We start from the raw sequence: 6,421 nt of genomic DNA, 5'->3' as shown, positions 1-6,421 counted from the left end.
AAATTTGGGACGATAAAAACACGGGGTTAGTTGTGCCAGTCCAGAATGAAAAGTTCAGGCCATTCGGATCGGAACAAAACGAAATTTAAAACATTGATAAAGACATATAAAGAGAGTAAAAATAAAAATAAAAAATAAAAAAAGAAGAAGAAGAAATAGAGATAACAATGAGACAGTGGGTACTGGGTACTGTGTAGGTGATAGAATAATTAATAAAATAGAATTTCAAATTCTGAATAATTGATGAATGATGATAGGCGTGCTTTTTAAAATGTTTTTATAGTGTTAGTAGTGGTTGATAGTCTCAAGTGGGAGAAATTCGGGTGTGAGTGGGAAGAAGCCTACACTTAAAACAGGGCATACTTTCTCCTAAATGGGGTAGAGCATTCTCATCAGGTCTTTCAAAATAAATGCCATTTTGACACATCAAAAATCCACTTTATCATTTTAACACATCATTTTACAACATACCATTTATCAGATGTTTTATACTTCAATTCTATACATTAAAATAATATTTATTACATATTAAAATAATATATTATTTCCTACTCTTTGATTAATGGCTGAAGAAGCCGAAGCCAGAAGCAACGAGGTGTTCTCCGTCGGCGACTTCCCCACCGCCATACGCCACTTCTCCGAAGCAATCAATCAACCTCCGACCAACCACGTCCTCTATTCTAACCGATCCGCCGCCTACGTTTCTATCAAAAAGTACTCCGAGGCCTTGACCGATGCTAAGAAGACCGTAGAGCTCAAACCCGACTGGTCCAAGGGTTATAGAAGACTCGATGCGGCTCATCTCGGCTTGGCTCACTACGACGACGCCGTTTCAGCTTACAAGAAAGGTCTCGAATACGACCCTAACAACGAGGCTCTCAAATCCGGCTTAGCCGATGCTCAAGCCTCGGATTCTCGGTCCCGCGCTGGACCTCCGCTGCCGGAAAACAATCTCTTCGGCGATGCTTTGTCCGGTCCGGAGATGTGGGCCAAGCTGACTGCGGATCCATCCACTGGGGCTTACCTTCAACAGCCTGATTTCGTGAAGATGATGCAGACGGAGAGACGGAGAGAGACAAATGAGGGAGAGGAGAGAGAAAAAACGAATTAAATAAAGGTGAACAGTGTATGGCACTTTGGTCCGTACCGTCTCATATTTGAGACGGTACTGTAGACATGTTCTATATTTTTTAAGATTTAGAACGTCTGATGGGAGCTTGTTTTTATGTTTGGTGTGTTAAATGTGCCAAATATTTGGCATTTGGCACATTTAGCACACCTGATGGTAGTGCTCTAATGGTAGTGTCTGTTAGACCAATCAATATGGAAAATGTTAAAGTTAATACAAAATTTTCAGAATAAAACTTAAATTTTTTTTTAAGGTATGAATGTGGATAGTGTACTTTAACTAACTAATAAATGAATATTTGATTTTTATTTTTTTTGGTGATAGATGACACATCAATTTGTTAACTTTATATGGCAAAATTTGTAGCCATGGGCAGCGCTAAGGGGGTTCAAATGAACCCCCTGACTTCAAATATATAAATATATATTTATACAAAATATTTTTTTTAGTTTAATACTTTAATTTATTCTTAAAAATGTTTTTTTTTTTCACACCTTGACTTAAATCTTGTACACCCTTATTACAAGTATATCAACCTCTAAGAGTAAAAATTAAGTGTTTGTGAATTGTAAGTTTTACTCTTTATTATAAATTTATATTATATGTGTGTGTGTCAAATATATTACTTTTTATTATAATTCTATTTGTGTGAATTATGATGTGTGTATGGTATAAATATATAATATAACTGTAGGGACACGATTTTTAACGACCCAAGAATGACATTGGGCTCGTATGTAAAAGACCCGAACAATATAATTCATAGAGAGTGGACTATAAAGGCTGGACCTTGGCCGTTGGACGACGGTTTAGTCGTGATTTTCATGGAAACTTATACGAAGGTAGGTTTGGACAGAATAGCTAGGCTTCACATCGGTGTGGCTCGGAGGGTTTTAGTCCTCGGACTTAGTCTGAGGAGCGTCACATTCTTCCCATTCTTCTTTTTGTAGGATCTTTTCTCCTCCTTCCTCCCCTGGCTCTCTTCCCCTTTTATACCAGTGTTTACTTCCCGTTTTTCGTCTAAGTGTCAGTTTTGCCTTTTTGGGGTATTGACTCGTCCTATCAATCCATACGTCAGAGTGGTTGGGGGTGGTTGGGAAAAGTTAAATAGCATGGTTTGGAGTATGGGCTTGTCAGACGCAGGGCTCCACATTACGGTGTTGGCAGCTTTCTCCCTTGTACTGCTCTTGTACTGAGTTTGTCATTTTCTTCAGGCGTTTTATGAGGTGTTGAGCGTGAGATCGTCCTCGGCCACATCCTTGGGATTTTGAGGGGCTTTCATCATACGTCCTCGGCAGTAAGGCTCCTCAGTCTGGGCTTTGGGCCCTTAATACAAAGTGGGCTGGGACCTCAGATTTCGGGCCCCACAAAGTTAGTAAAATTCAAGAAAAAAATTGTAAAGTTAGTAATTGTTTAAGCATTTATTGGTTAAGTAGACATGTAGTATATAATATTATGTAATATGAATAAGTATGATTGTGTGTGTCAATAATTAATACGGAGCCAATGAATTGAGAATTGAGATTAGTCATTTAGTTTAAAATATTTTTATAAAAATAAAGACAAATAGATAATAACAACTGCATAAAGATAAAAATGTTAGGCCAATTTAACAAAATAAAATGGTCATAAGCTTGTAGCTACCCATATTGACAATAGACACTCATAATGAACTATTACGTAACAATTCAGAGTTTGAAAATTTGTAAAAAGAAATTGTAAAACTTCGTGTTTTATTATTATTTTTTTGTCAATAACTTAATATATTCAAATTATCTTTTTATTAAATTTTTTTTTTTAATTTAAGTTTCTTAATGACCCCCCTAAACAAAATTCCTGGAGTCGCCATTGTTTGTAGCATGCCTGGTGTTGCTCAATTAATACAATGTTGTTTCTTGACATTGTTGTATTTGATTTGTCTTTTGGCTTATCGTATGTATAATTACTAGTTTTGAAGTAGGTGCAAGGCTGGTGTAAATTACTATTAGAGCATTCACAGCAGTGGAGGCATATTGCTATATTGCTAAAATTTAGCTCCACATACCCAAAAGACACGCTACAGCAGTGGAGGTATAAGGAAAAAATTTAGATGTTCCACTACAGTGTGCACTGTAGCTGATAGTAAAAAAAAAAAAAAATGAATTTTTTATTCGGCCGGTTAATAAAATAATAAAATTCTCGCTCATCTCTCATCTTTCTCAGTCTCTCTCTCAGTCACTCTCTCATCTCCCCAGTCTTTTTTTTTTTGCTGAATATCTCCCCAGTCACTCTCTCTCTCAAGCAAACTTCTCTTCCACCGCCGATCTCCTCATGCCGTCGGTTGCCTCACGCCGCCGATTGCTTGCTCATCAAGTCGCCAGTCTGAAGCTCATCAAAGCCGCCGGTATGAAGCTCATCAAAGCCGCCGGTATGAAGCTCATCGAAGCTCGCTGACGTTGTGTGTGTCGCCTCACGCCTCACGCCTCATCTCACGTTGCCGATCGCTTGCTCATCAAGTCGCTGGTTTGAAACCCATGGAGCTCGCCGACGTGCTGCTTGTTTGTGATTTTTTATTTTGTTTGTGATCGGTGAATTTGTTTGGTCTGGTAGAGGAAAAAGATTGGAAATATCATGTTTTTTTTTTTTTTTCCTGCTGTGGACTGGTGATGGTGGTGGTGGTGGTAGTGGTGGTGGCGGCGGTGGCTGTGGTTGATGGTAGAAGTGGTTGTGGTTGGTGTTGTGAAAATTTTTTGGGTAGTGGGATATATTATTTTATTGTAGTGGTTATATTATTTTATTGTGGTGTTTATATTATTTTATTGTATTGAAAGCTAAAATAGATCCACTGTTGTGGCATGTGTGTAGGTAAAATAGATAAAGTAACTTTTGGTGGAGCTAAATTGCTATATTTTTAGCTCCACTGCTGTGGATACTCTTAGAGAATATTAATAATAAATAATATTATGATTCTGTTACATCATTTTTTAATTAAAAATTAATTTCTCTATATCATTTAGAATGGGCACTAATAATTTATATGCAATAGTAGCTTGGAGTGCATGAGTGACCAATGTTACGTACCAGCTCAGAAATGAACCAACCATACATGCACCAAACATCCGCATGAAATTAGTTGCAATTGACCACGAGAGAGCACATACAAATAACGACACACAAAAACATTTCATTCTAACGTTTATACAAATACTTAATATTGTTGGAAAAATAACATGGAGTGAATAAGAAATTGATGTGTTCTATATTCACTCGAAGATATTATTATAATTGGTGAAAATCCTTGAGTCTCACATTGGAAATAATAGAAAATATAAGATTTGGGTTGGATATTGGGTTGGGCTTTAGGCATGTGTGGACTAGGCCCACTTATCCAATTAATAATAATATTTTATTATTTTATTATTGAGTCAGTGTCTGTGCACAGCAGTTATCTTTGAAATAATGTTTCAGTTTCAAGTTACGTATAGTCTCATTCATGAAATAAGAACTTTTCAGAGAAAACTCTCCCAGTGAGAAATTTTTGATTCATTCATTTTTTGTGTCAAAGAGAGAAAAAGAGGCATTGAGTAGTTCGTAGAGCACGACCCTGAGTGCTTCATCTTCATGTTGTTTAATCATTTTATCCTGGGAGACAGACGTCCAAGAGTCTCAAAACACATAGAAAAAGTGTGAGGGGCGAAATTTACTTTAAAGAAATTGTGTAAAACACAAGACTTGATCTCATTGTTCATTCTTTCAAGCATCTGGTTTGTGAGTCTTCAATTATTTACAGATTTCTTATTATTTATATTCAGTATTTATTTATTACTTTTGCCTATTATATGTATTTGTGTTATGGTTTAATTTTAGATATGTGTATTGTTCCTTTTATTTTATCACATCAATAAATTGTTGAAATATATCCAACAATCATAAAGCAGATTTGTATATCTTATAATTTACTCTTGTTATTTAAAGTGAAAGGAATTCTGCGTTTGTTGAAATACGTTAATCGGAAATTGTTTATATACAAAGCAAAACTTGGAAAACTGGGTTTGTGTTGATCGGCGTGAATATCTACTTGCTATATTATAAATTAATTTGTGATCTTCAAAAGATGATTACGTGTTCAACTGTGCTACTCTATTGGTGATATCGCTTATTCAATGTCTACCATCTTCTTTAAATTATATTTTATGGTATTAGGATATTTGTCTCTTTTGAATTTGTGGTTGACTGTGCATAGTGTAGATCCATGCGTAGACTGTAAGATTAGTGCTGCTCTTTTTCTAGCCTTCACGTGTGTCTGTGATCTCCTTTTAGTGCTTGACAGCGTTGGTGGGTTTGATTATATAAATAAATAATAGGCTAATTGTTTATCAAAAAAAAATAATAGGCTAATTTGTCTTACTTGAATAATTGTTTGGTTGGGGTTTGTTTTCTTTGTTCAGTCATTGTACGGTTTATGCCTGCAATTTGGTATTTTAAATATTGGTTTGATACAATATTATTTGAGAAATGTTGGTGTGACAAATTTGTGTACAATTTTATGCCACAACTCGTCACATGGCGAGTTGTGGTTAGTTAGAGTGTGTTAGTGGGCCATGTGGGGACACACTCTAATCAACCACAACTCACCATGTGGCGAATTATGACACAAAATTGTGTAAAAGTGTGTGGCACTAGTATTGCTCATATTATTTATGCTTATGACCACTCAGTGATTCACGTGGTTCTATAACCCCTTTTTCTGTGTTGGCTTTGTACTGTCTAGTCTACAAAAGTGATTGTCAGTGATAAATTTGTTTTTAGTGCTGATTTATATTCTTGAACCTTTGTAGCATACTTTATTATCAATGAGTTTATTAACGTGTGTTTTAAAGGTGTATATTAATTTTTATTTTAAAATTTTTTTATTTAAGAATTAAAAAAATAATAATTATTTTAATTTCTGAAAAAATATATTTAAAAATAAAAAATTTAATGTATGCCTAAAACAAAGATTAATTGGACCCTATTACCAATATCCTTTGTATATTCTGACATTACACAGTGACTGGATGGCTTATTATATTATATTATATGTTATATATTTTTTGCTTTAAAGCAATACTTGAATGCTGTGCCGTGTCAATTTTTTCTAGACGGTTGTGTAACATAAAACAATGCTTCGGTTGGATTTTGAGAATTCAATCTAATGGAGTTTTGTTTTGACAGAAAATGTCGAATGAAACTGTGCCTGTGCCTGTGCTTGTTGCTGTCCCTATTAGTGTTCCTGTTAATCATGGAGAAAAGCCAGAGAAATTCAATGGTACT

Source organism: Quercus lobata, unplaced genomic scaffold (genome assembly GCF_001633185.2).
Source record: "Quercus lobata isolate SW786 unplaced genomic scaffold, ValleyOak3.0 Primary Assembly Scq3eQI_1902, whole genome shotgun sequence".
NCBI lineage: Eukaryota > Viridiplantae > Streptophyta > Magnoliopsida > Fagales > Fagaceae > Quercus > Quercus lobata.
The sequence above is the reverse complement of the archived record's forward strand: the minus strand, read 5'-3'. Positions refer to the sequence as shown.